This window comes from Lissotriton vulgaris, unplaced genomic scaffold (genome assembly GCF_964263255.1).
Source record: "Lissotriton vulgaris unplaced genomic scaffold, aLisVul1.2 SCAFFOLD_1540, whole genome shotgun sequence".
NCBI classification, from domain to species: Eukaryota; Metazoa; Chordata; class Amphibia; order Caudata; family Salamandridae; genus Lissotriton; species Lissotriton vulgaris.
This window is the reverse complement of record NW_028243300.1, coordinates 468676-493814: the sequence shown is the minus strand read 5'-3', so window position 1 is coordinate 493814 and position 25139 is coordinate 468676.

The following is a 25139-nucleotide window of genomic DNA, read 5'->3' as shown; positions in this document are numbered from 1 at the left end:
CTATCGCCCTAACTCTAGCTATCGCCCTCACTCTAGCTATTGCCCTCACTCTAGCTATCGCCCTCACTCTATCCATTGCCCTCAGTCTATCTATCTGTCTATCTACATATCTATCTATCTATCGCCCTCACTCTATCTATCGCCCTCACTCTATCTATCTGTCTATCTATCTCCCTCACTCTGTCTATCTATCTATCGCCCTCACTCTGTTTATCTATCTATCGCTGTCACTCTGTCTATCTATCGTCGTCACACTATTAATCTATGTATCGCCCTCACACTATCTTTCGCACTCGATCCAAGTATCCCCCTCACTCTATCTTTCGCACACGATCTATATATCGCACCACCACAGCATCACTCAAGGGCACCACAGCATCACTCAGAGGCACCACAACATCACTGTGCGCTACCACAGCTTAACTGAACGCCAACGCATCACTCGTCGCCACCAAAACATCTCTCTGCGCCACCACAGCATCAATCAGTGCAACAATTCAAAATTAACTGGTTCAAATATGTTCTCTCAATGTTTCAAGCTTTATTACAAATGTCACAAAAATATGTTAATATTTCACTTCAGTTCTTGGATTTTCGTCACAATAAAATACACTGCACATAATCTTCACAAAAGGTATTTAGAAAAGTTTAAGCTATTGCCATTATAAATTACAATAACTTTTATTTAAGTATTAATTATTTTAAAAAAATATAAGCCATTTTTATTAGTAATATCAATACATCTAAGTCACGTAAATACAAAACATGTTGCATTACAAATGCTATAAGTGTCACATTTGCAAAAGTTAAAAGTATTGGCATTGTAAATGACAAAGCTATTAATTTCACTATTTCCGAAACCAACACATAAATATAAAATGTGTCATTTACAAGACCAATAGCTCCAAGTTTCCTAATGCGAGACCTATTGCATTGCAAATGCTTGTCGCACAATATGGTATTGTCCATCGCTTCATAGTTATTGGCACACAATCCACACAACCCTTCGAGAGGTCACGGGCTACGGGATCTTTATACTCGGGAGGCCAGCGCCCTGGGTATCTATACGCGACACAAACACATGAAAGTAGAGAGACGATTACCCTCCTTGGTACTCCTCCTGGCCAAGCGATGCATCACTATGCACTGGAAGGCACCGGAGGGTCCGCCCCTGGTGGCATGGGTGGGAGCGGTCAAAAAGTGGGGCACGGCGGAAGAAGGTCTACTCCGAGCGAGGAAATCCAGGGAATCCACAAACATCCAATTTCCATGCCCTGGGCCATGTTACTTCATTCCTTTGTGCAAGAAACAACAACAGTGGCAGGACCACGGTCAACTGGTTCCCCGGGGCCCCCACAGCCCGTGAGACTACCCAGGGCGCGTACCAGGGGCCCAGATGCCCGACAGTTCACAACGGCCGACCACGACAGACTCATTACCACACCTTCACGCGGGTGGCGATCAGGGATCCCATCTACCCCTCTCCCCCGCACCTGCGCAATTCCAGCAGGATACCCCACAATAGTACAGCTCTCAGGCGAATTCCTACGCGAAACCATTATATACGACACAGTGCATCCCAGTTTTGTATGTCCCCAGTTTGTTCAAGGTTAACACACAGATGACATCCCATAACCCTTATGACAACATGCAAGGGAGGAATAGACACACCCCACAACCTCAGCAAGGCGCAGCGACCACCCTGCTGGCTTATTACCGATAATTGGACACAGACCTCTTGGATCTGCCTAATATTGAAAGAGGGGCCCCCTGGCAATGATGTAGGGCAGACCAGCAGGGGAAGACACAGTATCCAGAATCAAAAGACGTGGTACTGCCCTATGTATTTGGGTTAAAGGCTCATACGGAGTCCATACATTTTTTTTCCCAATGAACAAAACTCTGAGCTCACTAACAAAAAGGGGCCATTCAATGAGAATTCAGACACAAAATACAAAAATACATCATTTTATTTTCATGTATGATTCTTAGTCAAAAAATATTTCTATACAAAATTGGTTATTAGCGGAACCCATGCCCGGGGACTGACGCTCCGTTTATGGGAGAAAATTCAAAACAACAAGAGACCTTTCCCGAGGCGTCGCTCTCATGCCGGTATCTATTCAGCCGTGACAGCCTTTAAGTGTTTTACCTACTGCAGCTCGGATCACCGTCTTGAGATTCGACGGTTTTAGGAATACTATTCTGCAAAAAAGGAAAGATGGAATAAAAGAGAAAAAAAGGAAAGTATTAGACTCTTTACAGCAAGCCTAAAATCCTTTTTTACAGTAAATAATAGCAGCATCGATAATCATGTGATATACTACAATGCTTCATCCAAGATGGTTGACAGAACAAATTCAGCCTAAGTTAATGAAAGCTCGATTTCTCATGTTTTACACACCACAAATATGATAAACAGATCCCATACACTGAAATCTAAGAGAACAAGCATTTACAATGTAATGGTTTTGCCTTTGTTAAAGTTAGAGCTATTGGCATTGCTCTCGACATTATTTTTATTAATGTTTTTTTAACATAATTAAATGGCATTGTCATTTACAATGCCACTAGCTTTATCTCCCGCAAATGACACACACAGAGCCCCCCCCTCCACACACACACACACACAGAGCCCCCCACACACACAGCCACACAGAGCCCCCCACACACACAGCCACACAAAGCCCCCCACACACACAGCCACACAAAGCTTCCCACACACACAGCCACACAAAGCTTCCCACACACACAGCCACACAAAGCTTCCCACACACACAGCCACACAGAGCCCTCCACACACACCCACACAGCACAAGCAGGCAACAGGGGCACACGGAGGCACAAGCAGGCAACACTGCCCCTAGACTGCTCCTATCTAAAGCCACCAGCACACATCTCTGCTTGGAGGGCGATATACTGGTTACCAGTTGAATGAGATCCTCCTTCAAGCTGCTTTGTATCACACAAAACGCAATACATGGAAAAGGACCACTTTCATCTGGAAGAAAATCAACAAATACATACAAAGGAACCTAAGCTCAATAATTTGATCCCCGCCTCACAATTCCTAAATACAAGGAAAAAACCATGGGTGGAACATCTTTCTCTGTTCTAGCAGCCAAATCTCAAACATAAGATCCATAGACCACCATCTCCATTTCAGAAGATTAGTCAATAGCTGGCTCTTCCCCGCATGTCAACTATAGTCACAACTCAAGAATATACCAAAAGAATATAATCAGACAAGTTATACTTTTCACAGTATGGAAAAGTGCTGTCATTATACAAGTACACATCATAGTACTTTGAAATATGCCTCCAGTTGCATGTAGATACATGTATATAAGAGAAAATCTATATTACATTTTACATGTATATATCCGACCAAGTCAAAACTGCTGCTTCTACATACATATAGGTGCATATATAGAGGGTTGTGCCTGCTACTAATAACTACAATAAGAGGCATGTGTATGTAGGTTTATTATAGCTATTTAAAATCATTTTTTTTATGTACAACAAGATTAATGTGGACAGCAAACCATGTCAAAATGACTGTTTCAATGTGCATATGGCTATTTATATAGAGGGGTTTAATCAAGCAAACCTAATTTTACTAAGCGCGTATAATTGATATATATATATATATATATATATATATATATAGAGAGAGAGAGAGGGAGAGAGAATCGTCCTCCAGTCGCACTTCTGTTCTGGATGAAGGTAGATGGTGCAAATGTTTATTGTTTTAGCACACACACGTATACATACACACGCACACGTATATATTGGGGAGAGGATGTGGCCTAATGGCTAGGGCGGTCGACCTCAAAGCTGGAGGAACTAGGTTAGAGTCTTGGCAACTACGCCTAACCTGTGATTCTGGGCAAATCACCCCGTGCCTAACAAAAATGAATGTGTCCTTATGCAACGCAACTGGTGCTCATGTAAAGCGCTCTTGATACGCGATCCGGGTCAAGTTTGAGCTATAGAGAACTCAGAAAAAAAGGGGGGGGGGAGAAATACACCCACTTTTACTATTAAAAAAAAAAACACATTAACAAATCCTTCCGATTTTCCTCCCTCCATCATCTCAAACATCCTTTCACCCCTCCATTTTACCCATTCCAGGCAGCCAACAAGCACACAGGACCACTATTTACAAAAACACTTATTACTTCCCGTTTTCAATTTCATTCCTAAAAATAACTAAGCGAGAGGCAAATGCCGATGTCGGTCAGCCCGTGATAAATCACTCGCACACAGGCGTGCAAGCTAAATAAACCACTGTTTAAAGATTTCATTGCAAATCTGGTTTGAACTATTACACAGCCTACCGAGTGAATCACGAACATAACCCTAAGTGCAATACAGTTTTAGAAAACAGTAATATAATCCCAAACCAAACTAACAATATGGAATCACGAGATGCAAGGAGACAGACTCTGTTGGATAAACCAGAATTCTTTGAAACAGGAGGCACACAAGGAACAGATCAAAAAGCTAATAAAAAGACTGATGCAAAAACGAAACTGAGAAATTGGGAGAAAGCCTCCAAAAAAGAGACTAATAAATGGTGGGAGATGACCACACTAAAAAAATACATAGAAGTGCAAAGAGTGCCAAGGGGTCTGAGACTTCATTTGATGCCAAGTCACCTAGATTCAAGCAATGATTTATTACAAGAATGGGGCGAATACTTATTGTGTTCATCACTGGGATTAATGAATATATTAGTCAAACATATTGAAATTTCATTGCTAAAAATAAAAGGTCAAGTTCAAGAAATGGAAAAAGAAATTGCTACCCTGGATTTAACACCGGATTTAAAAAAATTCAAAACAGACTTAGAAAAACAGATTGAGGCACATGAGGACTCAGTACAAAACCGCAAATGTCAAAAATTCTTAAGAGACAAAAAAGATTACAGTGAAGGGCGAATTTTCACATATGCGAGAAAATATGATCACTTGCAACAACAAAACTATGACCCAAGCAATACAAGCTCTTCAGAAAACTTATCATCTAATGTATCGGTGGAACTCAGTGATGAGGAAATACTATCAGCAAGAAAACAGTCTTTTTTAGTGGACATGCGGCTGGTCCTACAACAACGACAATGGGAACAAGCAAGAGGATTTCAGCCGCAAAACAGAGGACGTGGCCGTGGAAAACCACGAAGCAACAAGCAAGGAGAGGAAGAAGGGGCAACCAGCGGGGAAAGAGTGGGAACCGTAACACGCAGTATGAGACTGAAAAAAACATTCTAAAGGATGAACAAGAATTAACGGTTATCAACCTATCAAGCCGTCAACTAACAGAATCAGAAAATACACTGCTTAAGAAAGGTTTGAACTTTTGCCCAAAGGTACATCTGGATGTGGCACAAACGAGGATAGATCTGTATAAATATGTGCGAAAAATTAAGTTGGCCAAACTATACAAAGAAAAAGAAATTTACATTAAGAAAAATGCGCCACCAACCACAGATTCAAATAGCAGTACGTTACTGGCTCAAGATGCTGAAAGTTATGTGACATTGATGAACTTAGACACAGTCAGTGAATCACAAGATGTGACCTTATCACAAATTTGTACACAATCTGGAGCTGGGCTATCCAAAAAAAAGCGGAAATCACGTTTTTACCCGCAATTCCCACCAGGCAATAAGGTGGATGTTTTCCATGAAGCAGTGATCCAAGATATTTACAAATTAAAGAAACAAAGATACATGGACAATCTAAAAAGTGAAGAACGGAAAGCATTAACAACTTTGAGTCAAGATAAAACGATTGAAATAAAGATGGCTGATAAAGGCGCAAATGTCATCATATGGGATAAATTAGAATACATGAAAGTAGCCCATGAACAACTAGAGGACAAATTGTATTATGAGAAACTGACAATTGATCCCACAAAACAAATGAAGGAAAGATTAGATGTAAAATTAAAAGAATGGCTGAACTTAAACCTGATTGATTCTGATGAACATAAATATCTCACCGTAGATGATCCAGTCACTGCAACAATGTACTTTTTGCCAAAAGTACATAAGAATCGGACTAGACCACCAGGGAGACCAATAGTCTCCGCCAAGGGTTCCCTTTTTGAACCGATAGCAAATTATTTGGATTTTTTCCTACTGCCCTATGTTTCGAAGTTGAGCTCATTCATAAAGGACACAACGGACATGTTAAGACAAGTGAATGGTATCCCCTGGAAATCTACGTATAAATTAATATCAATGGATGTCGTATCCTTATATACGAACATAGATCATGAAGTGGGTATCGCAGCTTGCAAATTTTTCCTCAAGGATAGAAATATCCAGTACTCTAAACACAATACCATGCTGGAAGAAATGATGAGACTGTGCCTGAACCAAAACATCTTTTATTTTGGAGAAGAAATCTATGCCCAAACAAAAGGCACGGCTATGGGTTTTTCTTTCAGCCCAAGCTTTGCGTGTCTCACCATGGGATGGTGGGAACAGAAATGGGCATGGCAACCTGAGAATGACATCATGCTAAATAAAGTGATACTATGGGTACGCTTTATAGATGATCTCCTAATCATCTGGGATGGCTCGGAGAATGATTTCAAAGACTATTTCCAAGTCCTAAACTCATCACCGGCCAATTTCAAATTTACTTACGAACTGAGTGACAACAGAATAACTTTCCTGGATACGGAAATTTACATAAAAGACAATGAGGTGCATACAACCTTGCATAGAAAAAAAAACGCAACCAACGCAACATTGCATGCCAGCAGCTTTCACCAGCAATGTCTATTTGAGAATATTCCTTACGGAGAATTTCTGAGATTAAGGAGGATATTCTCGGAAGAAGGAGAATGGGAGAAACAAAGCACATCAATGAGCCATAGATTTGAAAAAAGAGGTTATTCAAGAAATCACATAAAGAAAGGTTGGGAAAGAGCAAGTGAAAAGGACAGAAACAGTTTGTTACAACCGATCCAAAAAGAAGAAAGTGATAAAGATGTGATAAGATTCATAACAACCTTTTCTAATGAGTCCAAACAAATCAGAAATATTCTCAAAAAGAACTGGAAAATTCTAAAAATGGACACCACTATTGGCTCTATCATAGGGGATGCACCACAATTGACATTTCGTAGAGCACCTAATCTCAAAGACCGTTTGACAAAGAGTCACTTCTTTAAAGAAGAGAAAAAAGTTTGGTTGAAAGGAAAAGGTTTCAAAAAATGTTTCAACTGTAAGATTTGTCAGATATGCAAACCAACCCAGGAAATTTTGTTGGATAGTGGAACAATTTGGAAAATTGAGGAACTGATTACTTGCACAACACCATATGTTGTCTATGTAATTGAATGCCCATGCGAGTTGAAATACGTGGGCAGCACAAAAAATGAATTAAAAAAGAGGATTTTGGAACATATAAGGGCAACCATACACAAGGACAGAAGCAATGCAGTTGCCAAACACATGGAGTCCCATCACAACAGTGAGTGGAAACACCTGAAGGTTTATGGGATTGATACAGTCAAGAAACCAGCGAGAGGAGGAAATCGAGAACTGATGTTGAGGAAAAAAGAATCGAGATACATCCTCAAATTACGAACTATGAGTCTGTTTGGTCTGAATCAGAGTGAGGAGATGTACATACATCTGGATTGAACTCACAATAACCTGGAAGATTAATATATATCAGGTCTAGATCTCTGCATCTTCGTAAACAGTTTTTACAATTTTCAGTTTTAATTTTTCAGTTGGGGTGCACTATCAGTTTATGCATGGACACAAATAGAAGAGAGATAATACAAAGCATTTTACATGTGTAATTCATCAAAGCAAGTTGGTGACAAATAGGCCAAAGTAATGTTTCCAATTAATAACTAAAGTGTTTGGAGTTTAATTAGATAATAAGAAACATGGCTATAAACACATAAGAAAACTATATTTTGATTAAGAGCTGAATACGTTCTTTTGCCACTGGAGGCATTAATGTAATGAAACTTGCTAATTATTTTTGAGCTAAGTCAGCTAAATCCTGTTTAAATTAATGTGAAATCAACATTAGAGCACAAACTGGTATTTTCACAATTAATGTTTCACAACAGTATATAATTTTGGTTTTTAAAAGCAAACCAAGTTGAACAATTCACGTTTTGTAAATACTCACTGTTTGGGTCAGAAGCACCACAATGACCAGAATGCCTTGCCTGGAGGGAAGGGGGAGGGCATTATGACAAACATATGTTTTATAATCTATTGAGTGTGTGAAGGTCGACACCGTGAACAAGATCTCAGTGGGAGATCGAAACGCGTTGGTGTTTGTAGCGTTTGGGAGCTTAATCTGGAATAAACGTTAATATTGCAACACAAGAAGGTTTGTTGTGCGATCCAATTCCTTTCCAAGTGAGAAGAGTTTGACATATATATATATATATATATATATATATATATATATATATATATATATATATATATATATATATATATATATATATATATATATATATATTTAGAGAGAGAGAGAGAGAATCGTCCTCCAGTCGCACTTCTGTTCTGAATGAAGGTAGATGGTGCAAATGTTTATTGTTTTAGCACACACACGTATACATACACACGCACACGTATATATTGGGGAGAGGATGTGGCCTAATGGCTAGGGCGGTCGACCTCAAAGCTGGAGGAACAAGGTTAGAGTCTTGGCAACTACGCTTAACCTGTGATTCTGGGCAAATCACCCCGTGCCTAACAAAAATGAATGTGTCCTTATGCAACGCAACTGGTGCTCATGTAAAGCGCTCTTGATACGCGATCCGGGTCAAGTTTGAGCTATAGAGAACTCAGAAAAAAAGGGGGGGGGAGAAATACACCCACTTTTACTATTAAAAAAAAAAACACATTAACAAATCCTTCCGATTTTCCTCCCTCCATCATCTCAAACATCCTTTCACCCCTCCATTTTACCCATTCCAGGCAGCCAACAAGCACACAGGACCACTATTTACAAAAACACTTATTACTTATAGTTACCTTCTAATCTCTAGTTCTGGAGTAGCGTGCTCTCACCCCAAATAATTTTTTTTACTGAAATGCCTTGTCAGTGTTTGTAAGCACTATAAAAGTACATTAACAATTACATCTGAACAGAAAGGTGCTGTTTAGGCTTTTGTGCAAGAGGTGCTGTTTAGGCTTTTGTGCAAGAGGTAAAGTCAACCCAAAGTGTATAGGAGGGTTCTGGTAGATGAACCATTGCTTCAATACACCTCATATGATGAAAGTGTGACTGCAGGTGTCCCTTCTCCCTCGCACGGTCTCATGATGCCACTTGAAGGCAACCAATATTTTTTCAACAGACTATCCTGATACAAACACCATTTGGTGCTATATGTATTTATCTAATTATTTGTCTGTCCTCAAAGATTTTTCCTGACTAAGGGAAGATATTAGAGTGGTATCAGGGAGAGTTTACTCTTGGTGCTGAAGAATAGCTAGGGCTAGAAACATGTTAACCAGTGGAACTGAGGTAAATTTTCCCCTCTAGTTCCCTGATATTTTCCCCATGGTTTAATCATATCAGATAGTCGGGAAATGTGGTGTGTGCTGCGGAACTGTGTTTGCTGGGAATGGTTAAGAAACTGAAGCCATGCAAAAACTGAAAGTGGCTAACTGCATGGAGACAGCAGGCTACATTTGTTTTCTGTATAGCTCTTAGGAGGCTTAACAATGGAGCAGTCATGGTTGATACTTGCTTAGTACATGGTCACAATAATCCTTGACAATACAAGCAATATTTGTAGTTATATGGATTGTTTTTTTTTACTCCTTAATAAGTTGCAGTAGTTCTTGCATAACGAGAAAGTGTGGTCACAAAAGCCATTGTCAAGGACACTCAATTACCTGATATTTCCCAGCTAATATACTGCCATTGCTCTACCAGTTGTGGTTACTTTGCTTTCTTAGTGAGATTGTTTATTTTTAGTGGGACAATTCAATATCCAGCTCAGTGACAGTGGAAAAAGTATTGTTTAATATACGTGCAATATTGAGTACATTCCAATATATGTGTAATATTTTTGTTTTTTATGGTATAGCTAAATTACTCCTTGCTAAGTAAGCCACAGTTGCAATATAAATTACTGAATACGCTACTGTCACTACATCTCTTGTTTAGTATTATGGATGCAATATTCCCTATTCAGTATGGTATGCTAAAGCTACATTTCTTAACATGAACCAGTCCTATTTTGTAGTATCGCCGCTGTACCAATCTCTTGCATAAATTGCGACAATTCTTGCTCGACTTTCCTATTTTATTTTGCTAAACTCATATTTCTTGCTTACTTTCACGGGTGAAGTGAATTATATCAAGGCCACAGCGTTCCTTCATGCATGTACACGCCTTGAGAAGTCTTACAAATGCTACAAACTAGAATGCCCTAACTTGAACGATAAGCTGGACCAATTGTTGGACAAATGTTCTCCCAACGTGAAATATATGAGGCTGTAGGTTAAAGTTCGTTCAAAGCACTACGAATTGTGATCTTGATTAACTAAAAGGCCTGTGCATCAAACGCAAGGTAATGAGGACCCTAGAGCTGAGCTGCATGGGTACTTGTTATGCGTCCTAAAAGATTAATCATCCAAAATGTCAATAGAAGTTGTTTTCGTTTTGAAATAACACAGATTTGCTTTGAAGGCCCTTAAAAAAGTCAAATTATCTCAATTCAGTGTCTGTATATTACATTTGGTAGCTCAATGCTTAAGCCTCCAACCTGCACTATTTTTTTCTATTTTGTAATCTTTGAGACACCTTATGAGTAGACTGAGTAAACCGATCTCAGATATGCCACCAAATTTGGACTGGCCAGCTCTGAACACAAAGCAGTATGGGAAAGCTTGATTGATATTTGCTAAGAATAGCATGATATTTGCTAAGAATAGCATGCATATGTTAACGGTTTCAAATACGATTCACTTGCGACCTCATAAGATATTTGGTAAGTATGTCTTCTCTGTGAGCATGCTAAATTATTCTCGATTAAACAACTAACGAAGGCATACAATTCCATAAAGCAATTTAATGTTTCATTTACAGCCATGACTTTGAAGTCCAACTATGTAGATCAGCAGACACTACAAAAAAATAGATTTTTTTTTGTTTACACACCCTACCTGGCGTCTTAAAAGTAGAGAGACTTTATACAGGTCATGAGTTAAAAAAACGAATCTGGACAAAGGTGAGACCGCAGAACGGAAAATCATAACTCTCGACTCTGGGAGCACCGATCAAAATGTCTGTGCGGACAAGAAGCCTAATGTTAACAGAAAAAAAATTACAAGAGAAAGCCTGGGTCGCGTCAGAAAAATGGAATACAAACCATGATAGGCAAAGTGGTCATGACGAGCTCATCAAGCACGTATAATTTATGAACGTTAACTGGTATGAAAGTTTTTTAAATTCGGACTTTTGCAACTCGGAAGAAAATATTCCGATATAACGAGTGCTGAGAGAAATAAATAAAGTAATGATTTATGGTTCCACCCACTTGTAAGAACAAAATTGCCCCTGCAGGCCAATGAAATCAATAAATGTTGAAATAAAAGCTTTCAAAAAAGGTATTCTTTCTATCAAGGTAGGATGCTTCACAGACTATCTGGAGCAGCTGCTTGGAACGGTACGCTTGAGTTTTCCTCAGAAATATGTACCTGCTTTATTGACTAGCCTCCCTTGATTAATACGATTTTGTTAGTAAGTGATTAAAAAGCATGTGGAACGGAGAGAACAGAATGAGGCTTTGGTTTCTTCATGATAGTTCTAATGAATAATACCGATTGGTGCGTTTGGAAATATTTCATAACAATCTCAACTTTACCTTCGCTAGTACATGAGCATTCTAATAAGAAAGGTTCAGATGCAATATTTCCTGCGAACACATCCAATTTAGCCCCATAAAGCCATTTGCTCGTTACCATCTGTTAAAATCCTGGGTGTTTTATTTAGTAGTTAAGGTTATATTTTGCTACCAAGGCGTGTGGGACTCTACTACCTTGAATTCGGCCTATAAACGTTGTTTACAGAATTACATTAAAATGAAGTTATGGGTGTGCCTCTGTTTACTTTATAAAGAATGAATTACATACTTGTCGTATTATGTCAAAGGGAAAGTCTTTTTATGCAAGCATTGTGTATTTTCTTGCTTTCAGGTCCACGAATACATAGTAATGGACCTCTAATCGTCAATAATGGGCGTCACAAAAGCACTATCGTTACTGGCGTAACAGATGATACTAGTATTCCGCATACAAGAAAACGGAGTTTTGGTTTTATATACAACCGAGAATTTTCCCGACCCACATACATACACAGAAAACAGGGAAACCTTAGAATTAGTCATGCTGCATCATATCAGATCTACCTTCTTTCGAAACTTAAACTCAGCAAAGGTGGTGGCTCTACCTGCTCGGCGACAGGGATTAGTTAAATGGTGTTAAAACCAATAAATTAAGTTTGCCAAAGTACGATCATGACCCAAAAGAACGCACACAAAACAAGGGCATATGGATGATATAAAGGTCTTACTTACTATACGAGGGGCCACCAAACTGTTGAGAACCAAGGACAGCTAAATTAGTTTAAAGTTTGCTCATTCTTATTTTAAATATTTCCAAAGTTCAGGTCGTGTGGAAGGGACATTATGGTATGTTTTTCTGACAACTTTGCTATGGTATTTATTAGCAGAATCTGATATGCATTTTTACTTATTTTTTCCACACAATAGTGTAACCGTCAAACATGTATGAAGTGTACGTGTACGACTCGTGCACTGTACTCAGCCATGGCAGTGTAATGTATGCGGTGCGGTACACATAAATAACGTCTCAGTTCGATTTCAGATGTGCACAGAGTAATGTGCTCAAATACTTCTGCGCAGACCAAGAGAAGGCAGAACTATCAGCGTTCGGAAAGATAATAGTGGCCATCTTGGGAAGGTAAACGCGGGCATAACAGGCGATCACACCACATAGATCAAGAGAAGGCCGGGCTTTTCAGTGTTCATAAAGGTAAAGGCGCTAATGAGCAACACTTTCGCCCGAACTACCCGATATAGCGGTGGGAGGCAGAGATGTTTCCAAGTCACAACAGAACACACCAGAGACCAACAGATAAAACGAAAACAAAACTCCAACTCGGGGGGCGGCCGTCGTAAGGGCACACAAGCGAAGGAAAGGCACAAGATCTACACAAACGCCTCAAACCCAGCAGGAAAGGCAGTGTAAGAGGCTTAGCTGTAGTGAGACCAGTCATACCTAAGTCACGTTCTTTCCCCGGGGCTCCTCCTGTGCTCGGGAGCCTCAGGACGGTCGGTGCAGGCTACTTCCTCCTTCCGGCTCTCTCCTCCTCCTCCTGCGATGACGCGGAAGGGGGCTCGGCAGGCTGGGCCAATCCCAGCGCGGCCCGGGCTTGAAGGCGGGCGCTGCTTCCTCCTCTCACTCGGGGCCGCGGCGGTGAATACACGGAGCAATGCCGGGTGGGCACCGGCCTTTAATCTAAATATTAAGCGAGGTGGGCACTCGCTCGGGGTACCACAACAGCGGCAAGGTCCCTGGCAGGGTGGGCACCTGCCAGCGGACAAAATACTCGAAAATCGGCCAAATAAGTAGGCAGGTGCCGGCAATGCCGGACCAGATTCAGGGGCGTTCCCGGCTTTTGGCTGACGTAGCGTTACGTAGCCAAAAGCCAAAAATTCTCGGGAACGCCCCCGAATCTGGTCCAGCATTGACGGACAGGCCAGTCTTCCAATGGCTAGCCTCCATTTATGGAGCTAGCCAATAAAAGACGGGGCGGATTCCAAGCCCCATATACTATTCTCATTCGGTTTTTTCTAGCGAATGCTTACTTCGTAAGCATTGGCTAGTCAAAACCTAAAAAGCAAGAAATGCACAGCAAGGCGTTAGAATTTTTTTTACAATTCCTCCAGTCCAATTTTCAGCAGAAACACACGTTGGGTAACAGGTTGCTGACAATCTCGCCACCAATTCTTAGGTGTAAGAAACAAAATATACACTTAGGCAGGTGTATAAATTCATGTATCTTCTTTGCAGAGCAGCGACCTTGCAGGAACAGCCTCAAAGAGATCCACCAGAGTTCTTCCTCAAAATTCCATTCCTCAGCTTACATATCTGTATGCTTAACATTCTGCATTCTACAATTCAATAATGAGCATACTGCAAACATAACATGCTCATATAAGAAACCTTTAGCTCAGGCCTGCTATAGAGCATTACCGACCTTAGCCTTCACTGAAACCGAGCTCCTAATGTGACCTACACTTCTGCCAGCACCTACACTATCTACAGATCTCCACTCTATGCCACCAACTCCCTAACACAATATATACATATGTATTGAAATTCCTCTTTCACTCTTCATAAAAAGGCTGCCTACACATTGGATCTCACTGTTATGAAGCACAAGTAGGCACCATCTTAGGTGTAACTTCTAAAGTGCACTAGTGCTCCCAAAATTAGTAAACATAGACAACATAGAAAATATACATTGGACCTAAAAATGCATCTTAGATTCGCATTAATTCAATGTCACAGCATCTCATTTTTTATCGTTATACATTAAAGACTTACATTTTGCCACATCGTATTACTCTTACAACTGTATCTAGTTTACTGGTCAAATCACTTGCTCAGTTTTTTAGCAAGATAAACCTCACAGATGATAAGAGGCAGAGAGGCAAATCTATATTGATATATATAAAGGTCTTCCTTTATATTAAGACCTGTTCAGATTTTCGAGTTCAGTTAAATAATTAGCCATCACTCCAATCTCCTTCAGGGTTTCTCTCTATCCCCTCCCCTAATATTTGTGGGTTTTGTCAGCGTGCACACTTATCCTGAAATCCCTCTGATGGTGCATGCCAACAACTAAGACAGAGAGCGGTGGTGGAGTCCTGATGGGGACGGTGGTACTCCCGACTGGAGCTATAACTTCTGGTTAATCAATTAGACTCGGTAGCGGGTGATAAACCTTCTTGTAAGCATGCCAGACAAGGGTTGTCATTCAAAGTTCTATATAAAAAATTAATTGGCAGTTACATAGGACATGCCATAAGTAAATGTAACTATTTTTAAGAACATTGGTCCCTAGAGAAACAGCAGTAAAAGGGGGGGGGGATGAATATAGACCCAGTCAGTACTATATTTTTATAACTTGTCCAGCGGGACAGAAGTCAGATATTTAATATTTTAAATTCAAATAGGAACAATACAGACAAAACAATTTTTAAGGTGTATCGGGTGTCGACAGCGTTTTGATCCATATATACAATATTGTTCCTATTTGAATTTAAAATATTAAATATCTGATCTCTGTCCGGCTGAACAAGTTATACAAATATAGTACTGACTGGGTCTAAATTCACCCCCCCCCACCACCTTTTTACTGTTGTTTCTTTAGGGACCACTGTTCTTAAAAATAGCTAAATTCCCAAGGTCCCTAACAGCCCTTACTTAGGTTCCCTGGTTTCTTTACAATATAAGTAAATTTAACAGCAAATCATACACATCATAAGAATAAAGACTAAGTATATCAGCATGGATTTGCCTTCTAAAGGTGGTAGAAAGGGATGTCTTCTTCATAGAAATCTACACATCCTTTTATAGGATTTATAATGAAGACTTTCATACATTCTACATTGTTGCATAGTACTCAGGATATGTACCAATAGGGAACGAGCAAGTAGAAACAGGTTACTGCGGCATACATTTGAAGGTTCTCTCATGGTGGTACTACGTTGGGTCTGCACTTGTTCTCACAGTTTATTCAAGTAATTCAATTGACACATTGTATAGCAATCGCCTGGGACAGTTGAAATATGCTTGGTTAGGTACAGAGGGAGAAAAGGTTTCTGGGAAGATACTCTACTTATTAGTATGAGTCTCACAATTCTTTGTTTAGAACAACAATTTATATGTTGTAGTTTATGACCTCAGTGCAAGATGGAAGACAATGTAATCACAACCTAGGTTAGTGTAAGCACAATTGGTGATGTGTTTAATATGCAGGAAAAGCAGCTTTCACAGTATCGATTCTATTACAAAACACTTCAGAACTATGTCATTACTGTTGTAGATTTTCTCGAAATGGCGAGTCACTGAATAATTCCTCTCCTTATATTTGATCGCTATAAGCCACGTGATCACTTTTACAATTATATTTCGCTCTGATTTTTCTAGGGTTGCCTAGAAAGAAAGAGCCATATTCAGTTTTATTAAGTCCATATTGGCAAGCCTTGTACTTGCTACACTTTTTAAATCCATGACTTTCATGTAACTATGTGCTTTTCCTCGTTCTCTCCAGGCTGCTCTTCACCTATCCATCTCTCATGGACTTAGCTCTCGTGAATGTTATCTCTGGCTTCCGAGGTACTAAACTGGCTAAAACAGGGTCGCTCTTGATTAAGTGGCAATAAACTTGCTATAAGTTGTTATAAACCTCACACTCCGATCCCCATCTCCTTCCTTTTAGCTGTTCTTATTTTGCGTATGAAATGGCAATTGCTCTCTGTCTTTGTTTTGACCTATCTTTGGCCTCCATTATTACTGTCAATTCTCAACAACCTGTGTGTATACTTCCATAATTTGAGTGGTTGTGCACTCATAAAGTGTTCCATCACTCTTAGTCCATCTGCATGGAATATGCTTGTATATACTGATGTGGCATCAATTGTTATTAATACAAATTCATTATTCCATGGGATGTCATAGATCTTTTTTCAAAAAGCAACCTGTGTGAGAAATTATGTTGAGAGTTTGCGTTCTTATATACATGACACAGGTCACTTTTTGAAAAAGTTTTATGAAATCCTATGCAAAAATAAATATTTTTATGTGAAGATGAGCTCCAAAATAGAGCACCCTACAACACCAGTGACAATTCGCTATCTCAAATGTCTATTTTTTTCCAATGTTTTTAGGCAATAGACTTTGTCACTTTCTAGCTTGGCTTAGATGCCACTGAGCTAATCCTATACCTAAAGTTTTTGCTAGTAGAGAGTAGGGCACACAGGAACATCTCCAACATTTTCCTATTTAGTAGGGCCGAGCTGAACAGTTCCAAATAGACCTGGCCTGGAACCTGCTGGCGGCTTCTTCTGGAGTGAGTCTTGACCCCCAAGTGCCATTCCTGAGATCCTGAGACCCTTGGCTGTGTCAAAGTGCACTCCTCCTAACCTCCTGGGACTTGGCTTCATTAGTCTCTGGAGGTCTGTGAGAAACCTGTCAAGTCAATCCAACAAAGGTGCGTTGCTGCTGGGCTAAAGATTCAGATTGCTCCCACTCTGAGATTTTCCAGGTTTCCAGAAACTTTTCAGTAGTAGCAACTTCATGTCAATGGGACATCATGGAGAGGCTATCCGACCTCCTGGAGCCCTGCATGGCTACAGCTTTCAGCCTTGCCCCATTGTACGAACACCACTTCCAAAAAAGTGACAAAGCCTGAAGCTGGAACTCTTCAATGGGTAAAGCCACCAAAAGTATCTAGTCTAGTTCCTTGAGTGCAAATTTTCTATTTCTCCCACTGTGAGCTCTCCTGCCAAACGTCAATGGTTTCAATGGGACTTTGCCTGATGTCTATCTGGTCTTGTGGAGCCCTTTTCAGCCACAGCCCGCTGACTCACCCAGCTGATGGTTTTTGACTTCCATTTTAAGGACTAAGTCAGGAGGTAAAACATCTGACCAGGATAAACTTGGTTTCTGTATCCACCCTATGTTCCATGGCGGTCAGCCTTATACCAGACCTAGGTCTGGGTCAAGCGCAACAGTTGACTGCTAAATGCTTTTGGCGCTATTTTCCTTTAAAACATAAAAAATGAATATCTTTGTTTATACTTATTGGAATTCTATCATTTTGGTGTCATTTGTTCGTTAAAATATTCTCTATTTTTATACATTGGAGTGGGATTTTTATTGTGTTGTATTTTCGACTTTATAACTGTCTGAATGCTCTACACATTTTCTAAAGTTAAGCCTGCTTGCTTTGTGCCATCACTACCAGGGGTTGAGCTCAGGTTTAAATTATTTTATCGGACCCAACAATAATAGTGACATTATAACTTGTGATAGACTACCATCCACCCCAACTATTTATCACTATCTCACACTATTATATAACCTTTTTGTTTCTTAGAAATAGTTTTAGTTGCTAGTGTTCCCCGTGTGTTAGCATGACATTCTATCACCTTCTGTGCTGCTTTTTGCTCCAGCAGTGCTTTGTCCACATGTGATGTGTATTGTTTGTGCTGTGTTGGGGTGAAGTCTTTTTCAGATCATAATATAGGAACTACACCAGCCATTCTTCTCCGTGGATGATCTGTGTGAGTCTTTCTAATTACATTAACTTTTGCTTATTCACTGAAAGAGCCCATCACAAGTTGGGCAGAGACAAATCCCCTAGTGCAATACTGCTCCATCAGTGGTTTTGTGTGTCTGCCCTGGTATTACAGGGTATGAGAATACCAGGGTCGATTTTACCAATAGGAAACGCTAGCTGGTAAAATCTAGTATCGGTGAGCAGTGACCCACAACCGACCCCTTCCTACACAACAGTGGGTCATGCATCACTCCACTCTGCCAGTCCACTACTTGCCCTGGAGCCCTGGACAGACACCCTCCCCCCTGCTCCTCTTGGCCCACATAGACTAACTGCCATGCTCCCACCACCTGTTCAGAGCAGGGAACTACCAGAAACTCAACTGTCAGAAACCTGTATGCGGAAAAGGACCCGGTAATTCGGAGAGAAGGGTCTGCAATGTTTATTCTCGATTCCGAGGGACAGTAACTCATAGATGTGGAGTGCAGGTATTGCCATTATGAAACATAACAGGTAATGTCAATCTTCATAATTTTGGAACCCATGAGCCTCAAGTGCTGTCCTTTCCAATGGTATGTCTTCTGCACCTTACATTTATTCATCTATCCCCCCCCCCCCCCCCCCGCTGCCAACACGAACCTCCAATGTGTGTGTTTTTTCTTTTCTTGTGCATTTTTAGATGCACATTCAGCAAGAAGGACTTTTGTCAAATAACTGCAAATACACTTTAATCACACTGGAAGGCGTAGCAGCATTGAATAACTTTCTTGCCTCATCTTTCATGCCTCATCATCACAGAAAAGGTGGTCCCAGCCAATGCCATTCCTGCTGATATATCGCCCCATAAACTGTATCTATACAGTGTGATAAATGTTGGACTTGGGACTCATTTGTAACCCTATTATGTTTGACACGCAGCAAGTTTTATAAGAAGTCTCCGTGTTTTATCACTTACCTTTTTTAGATTTCTGGCAAGGCATTTCGTTTGATATATTTTTCTTTTTAGAAGCTATAGGCAGAGCTTTAAGTGGGATGAAAAAAAACTGGGGGATCTCTCAAAGGGGTTGTGGCTGATGTAATTATGGCGTGGCTTAAAAACACGCAAGTTAAAAAACCGTGCTTAGGAGAGTGAGCCGCCCGACTCGTATTTTTCTGTTTCTGTTATTGCAGCCAGATATATGATACAACAATTAACATCATACCTACAACAAGTCAGGACTATTGACTTTGTCAATGGTTGTTAGTTGAATAAGAAACATAAACTGCAACTATGGCTTGTGTATAATATGGCAAAAGCTTCCACTTAAATCCCTGGTGACGCCACGACAATGCTGCTGCTCCTGAGTTTCAAAAAGAGAAGGGAAATCCAGAGACAGTGACTCTCTTTAAATGATTTCCCTTCCCCTACAACGCTCACCTGGCATGACGTCATGCGGTGACTTCTCCAGGAGTGATAAGTGAGCAGTGTGAGCACACGCACAGGATGTGCCTGCTGTTACTGCAGTCCGGGACCGCCTGTGCCAGGGCTCAAAACAGAGCCCAATAGGCACCCGTTCCGAGGTCCCTTTTAAAAAGACTGCCGGTGTTCAGCTCCGGTGAGCCCCGGCCCACTTCAAATTATTTAACAAAGGTCCTAGGCTTTAAATAATACTTTGAAGGAATATTTAACACAGACTTAGAATAAAGACTGTGTGTTTTTTCTTCAGTGTCCAGCCGGACATAGAAGTATTTATTTTGAGGTTAGATAAAGTTATACATTGAATAAAGTGAACCAAATCACACATTTATAACTGGGCACAAGCCTGTACCAAGTCGAAAGAACACAATACATGGGGAGAAAAATTAGGGAGAAAAGAAGATGACAGGCAAAAGAGGAGAAAAGGGTGGCTTATAATACATTACACATTAATTAAGCTCTAAACCCACAGTAACTGCAACAAAGAATACAAATCATGAACAGAGCAGTACTGTACAAACAGTCGACAAACGTTTCGATCCCTATCTCCAAAAATATAGTGGGATCATCTTCAGGACTATAATGAAGAGCTTTGCCTGATTGATTAATTGAGCCGTTGAGCTGGGGTAGCGTTCCAGTATCAATGTTGAAGCGTTGGTGAAGGGCTGCAAACCAACCGTCGCGTTTAGATTGCGTTTGGATCTCAGATTACCGATGCAGCTTATATCAATCTCGTGAGTGCCTGGCCCCCCCCTCTCATTATTGCTACTCCTGCTATGCTTTGTAGTCAGAGGAAAGGAACATTTCACGTATGATGGAGAGAGGGCGTATGTATATGAAATTCTATGTTTTATGCAGGAGCAACAAAATGTAGGGGTGTCAGGAGGCATTTGAGAATAGGCCTTTGGATAGAAGAGTTATCAGTTCCTTCCAGAAAATTTTGACAAATATGATTTCACTTATGGGACGAGAAATTATAGTTGGCTCCCACCGTTACAATCCTTATTGAGAAACCAGAGTCTTAAGATGGCCTTTAAATCAGACCATTGCACGTTGTGGAAATCAATTAAGACCTTGGTTTCCTCAATAAAAACTGTGGTTCAGTGATTGATTCCCTGAGACCCTAAACGCAAAACCAGAAGGAAGTTCCTGGTATTGGGGCTTGTGATAGCTAGGCGGCGAATAGCGATCGACTGGCTGGCACAACATGGGCCGCTGATAGTGAACAGGAAAGCGGACCTGAAGGAATCGGCACTGGAGGAGGAGGGGAACATGCGCAGTACTAGAAGGGATGCCAAACTCCCGGAAGTATAGCAGATGTGGGGGCTAATGGTCCAGGAGATAGAGAGAAGCTCCCCCAATTCTACACAGACAGTGTCAACTGATAGTCACGTGGGAAATTAATTCCCCGGACAATGGAAGAGACGGGAGGATACCCCTGATTGAGCTGATGCTAGAAGGACCTCTAGATGGGTGGGCCCGTAAGTGGGGTGAGGTTGGGAGGGGGAGTGTTCAGTTATAAGTTTATATGATTGCTAATGACAATGACCATACTAATTGTCTGTTCAGTGAACACTTAAGAGGCAACCCACATTGGATAATTTGCTGCTGAACGGGGACTGTAATGCTTGTTGTTCAGAGTTGTCTGTGAGATATAACTGTTTAAACATGTGAAGTGTACCTTAAAACCACAATAAAAAAATAAAAACTGTGGTTCAGTGCTTTTTTCTTTGCGCAAATAGTTGATTTCTGTGACAATTTAGCTCTATCTATGTGGCAATACCCTTGAACACCACCGTTAGTGTTATGCTGTAAAAGTATACTAATTAAGCCCCCTGCCAGATGGTTCCTTCCAATCCTTCTTCTGAATAGGTGAGCTTCATTCAAGCAGCACCTGGATTTTTTTTAAGTCCCTATGAGTTTAGCGTGGTGATAGTCATTGCCAACTTTCTCATTCAAATAGTATTTCTAGCAAAACTATATGTGAAGAAAAAATCTGCCAACCTCTGTTTTTCCAGGTAGAGACAGTTTTTCCTGTGCCCGTGTAATAACTCTCAGTAATAGAAATGTGCAGCATAGATGAGGTTCACTGCAGTCCAGAAAAAAGGACCGCCTGTGCCAGGGCTCAAAACAGAGCACGATAGAGATCCGTTTCGAGGCCCTCTTAAAAAAAACTGCCGGTGCTCAGACCCCTTGGAACCCGGCCCACTTAAAGTCCTGGCTATAGGTGATACTTCTGTTTCAAAATTAAATTTGCCTATTATGAAATAGTTCTGATACAGCACAGTCAGACCACTCTAGACAGTGCCTGTCCATCAGTGTACTTCCTCACTATTTATGCGGGCTATTAATGTCCTTTCAGTAATTTTGCCCAAAGGACTAATCCGTGATAAAGTACCGATATCCACATTTCTGCATTTGTAGCAGTGCTTACCATTAAAATTGAAACTTTCCACTTTCTAAATTTTTATTAAAAGTATCTTCACTGCAAGTCAGTCCTGACTTTTATTTTGGCCCTGGCATCAAGCTAATCTAGTGTGTGCACAGAGGTCTAAGCCTGCTCCTGACTAAGCGAGGTCCAGGATCTGTTCTGTGAAAAGGAAGGACATGCCAAGTGTGCGCTGATGGTGAACAGAGAACTCTTGACCCCAACCTGGGTGTAAGTCATTAAGTGGTGGGGGCAGTATGCTGTGTTTTGCGATTAATACTATGATTGGACTATTTTATCTGAGTCAGTGAGAGATTCCCCTACAGGCCCTCTCATGTAAGGGACAAAAGTTAGGACTCCTAACTTTACTACTCCTAAACTGAGAAAAATCCTGAATTTAAGACTTTCGGTATTCACAGAAGGCATTTAGGAGCCCTAAAGTTAGGACTCCTAACTTCTGAGAATACCGAAATGAGTAAGTGCCTTCTGTGAATAACTAAATGGTAGTAAGTTTAGGATTTTGTCTTAATTTAGTTCTGTGAATCCGGCCCTGAGTGTCTGCCAAGAGCTCTGCCTGCCTGATGAGCATGGGAGAGTCTGTCTGGGTCTGTAGTTGGAGAGACTGTTCAGGAGGAGAAGCAAAGTATGTTCCTAGTTGGGAGGAACACTCAGAGAAATTGGACTGCCTGACAGAAGTTAGGTGTGACTGGCCTGAAGAGGTTCTCCTGGTCTTCCTGTTGTTCCCAGTGAGAAATGTGAGAAGTCTATGTTGTTCCACAAATCAACTAGGTTGGGTTGCAAGTGCCTTGCTGTTTGCATTGACCATTTCCGGGCTGAAACTTCCTTGATGTTTTTATTGGCCCTGGTAGGGGCTGTAGCTGCCTTGGTGTTTACATCAACCTATTTGATGCTGAAACTGCCATGGAGTGCACATCAGCCCAGTCAGAGCTGCATCTGCCTTGACGATCTCTCTGCCCTGGGTTGCAGCTTTTGAAACAGGTTGTGGTTCCAGAACCACCGTTTGACACTGCCCTAATCCAGGCCACTTATGGGCAATCAAAGACCATACCCGGCCTCCCCCGTGGCCTGTAAGTGACTGCACCCTATAAATTCAGGAATATTATAACCATGAAAGGAGGGTTTCAAGACTCCCGAATGACTTGTATAAAAATGTTTTTCCATTATTCTTCTAATTTTCATTTAACATAGTTGGCCAACACTTGTTTCAGGACTACCATGCAACTTCATCAGGGTCAATTCCAATTCATATATATTCTTTATCTGTACAAGAGAAAAATGCATGTACTTCAATATGTCATACTAGAAATAGGTAAAAATAAAATTTGCTATAGGCATATTTTATGATACATGCTACACCCATATCAAAAATCACTTAAAATGTACATAACCGTACACTGTGCTTGAGTCTCTGATAAAATATCTTCTTTTCTAATAATTGTTTAAAGTGTTGCAAAATTTAATTTCAATGGGATTTAAAATGACATTTTTAAAATGTAATTTTTCTGAAGTATAATATTTATGTATGTATTTATGTGGTATTTCATAAGCACAAACCTAACCAAAATGCAGTGGAGCACAGCACGTGATCAAAGACAGTCATAAAGTCAGCGAGTGATAGGAAAGGTAGCTGGTTTATGGACTGTTAATGCATTGTGATGTAGTGTTCTTTAAAGAGGTACATCTTCAGCCTTTTCCTAAATTGGAGAAGTATTGGGGAAGTTCTGATAGATATGGGTTTGTTGTTCTAGATCCTGCTTGCATAGAAGGGAAAGGCCTTCTACCTTTATTTTGCCTTTTCTTTAAACCCCTTACTTGGCAGCCTGATGGTGTCCTAGCTGCTGGTGTACCAAGAACCACCAGAGATGGTAATTTCCTGCCAGATAAGTGAGGGTGTTGCACGTGATGGCTTTGAAAATAATGCAGCTTATTTTGAAGATGACATGGACTGACAAGGAGAGCCATGGTGTTCCATCAGGGTGGGGGTAAATTGGGCATCATTTTTCAGGCCCTGGATTAGGCATTCTGCAGTGGGTGGGATGAATTTAAGGGATGCCAGTGCGGAGTCTGGGAGGCAGTGGATCAGGGCGTTACCATCAACCAGTGGTAAATTACCTCCACTACCATGGTTGGCGTCAAAAAGCCTCTGACTGCCATATTGTCTCCCAAACTGGGTCGACAGACAGCAATCATGTTATGAAACTGAAATTGAAAAGAGTGACATTAACTTGTGATTTCCTTTATTTTTCTGAAATTTTTGCAAACTCATCACAAGTCGACCGGCTTGTAGATGTTTTGAAAGCTTTCTTATCAAGTGTCAACGTATTAGCCGAGAAGAAAATGACGTCTACAGTTTTATAACATAATGAGCTTGAGTGAGACTGGTAATCCTAAAATGGAAGATTAGGCAATGGGTCAGAGGAAATCTGAGATAATAAGGATCTTTGTGGAGGGAATGGAATCTCCTCTTGCAGACTTAATTCATGTTGGCCTTAGGATTGCTGCAGCAGAGCAGCTAAATCTCCACACAACTTAATTTAACAAAATTGTTAGAAGTGAGGAGAAAGGCATCTTAAAGAAAGTAAGCCTTGGTGGTAGAAATAAAAAAACAAAATACATTTTTAAAACAGAATGATGAATTCTCATGAAACTTGGTGACTTCAGTGGTTAAATTTCATTTGTGTGACAGCGGACTTCTATCATTGATGAATTATAGATGTAGATTAATTGGATTTCAGCACCTATTAAGAAATGTTTTACACCGAAACCTCAAGAGTGAGCCTCCGACCAGGCCCTGATTCTCTGTAGCACTTTTATGATGAACATCGAAGAGGATCTAGAAAACGTTTGCATGTTA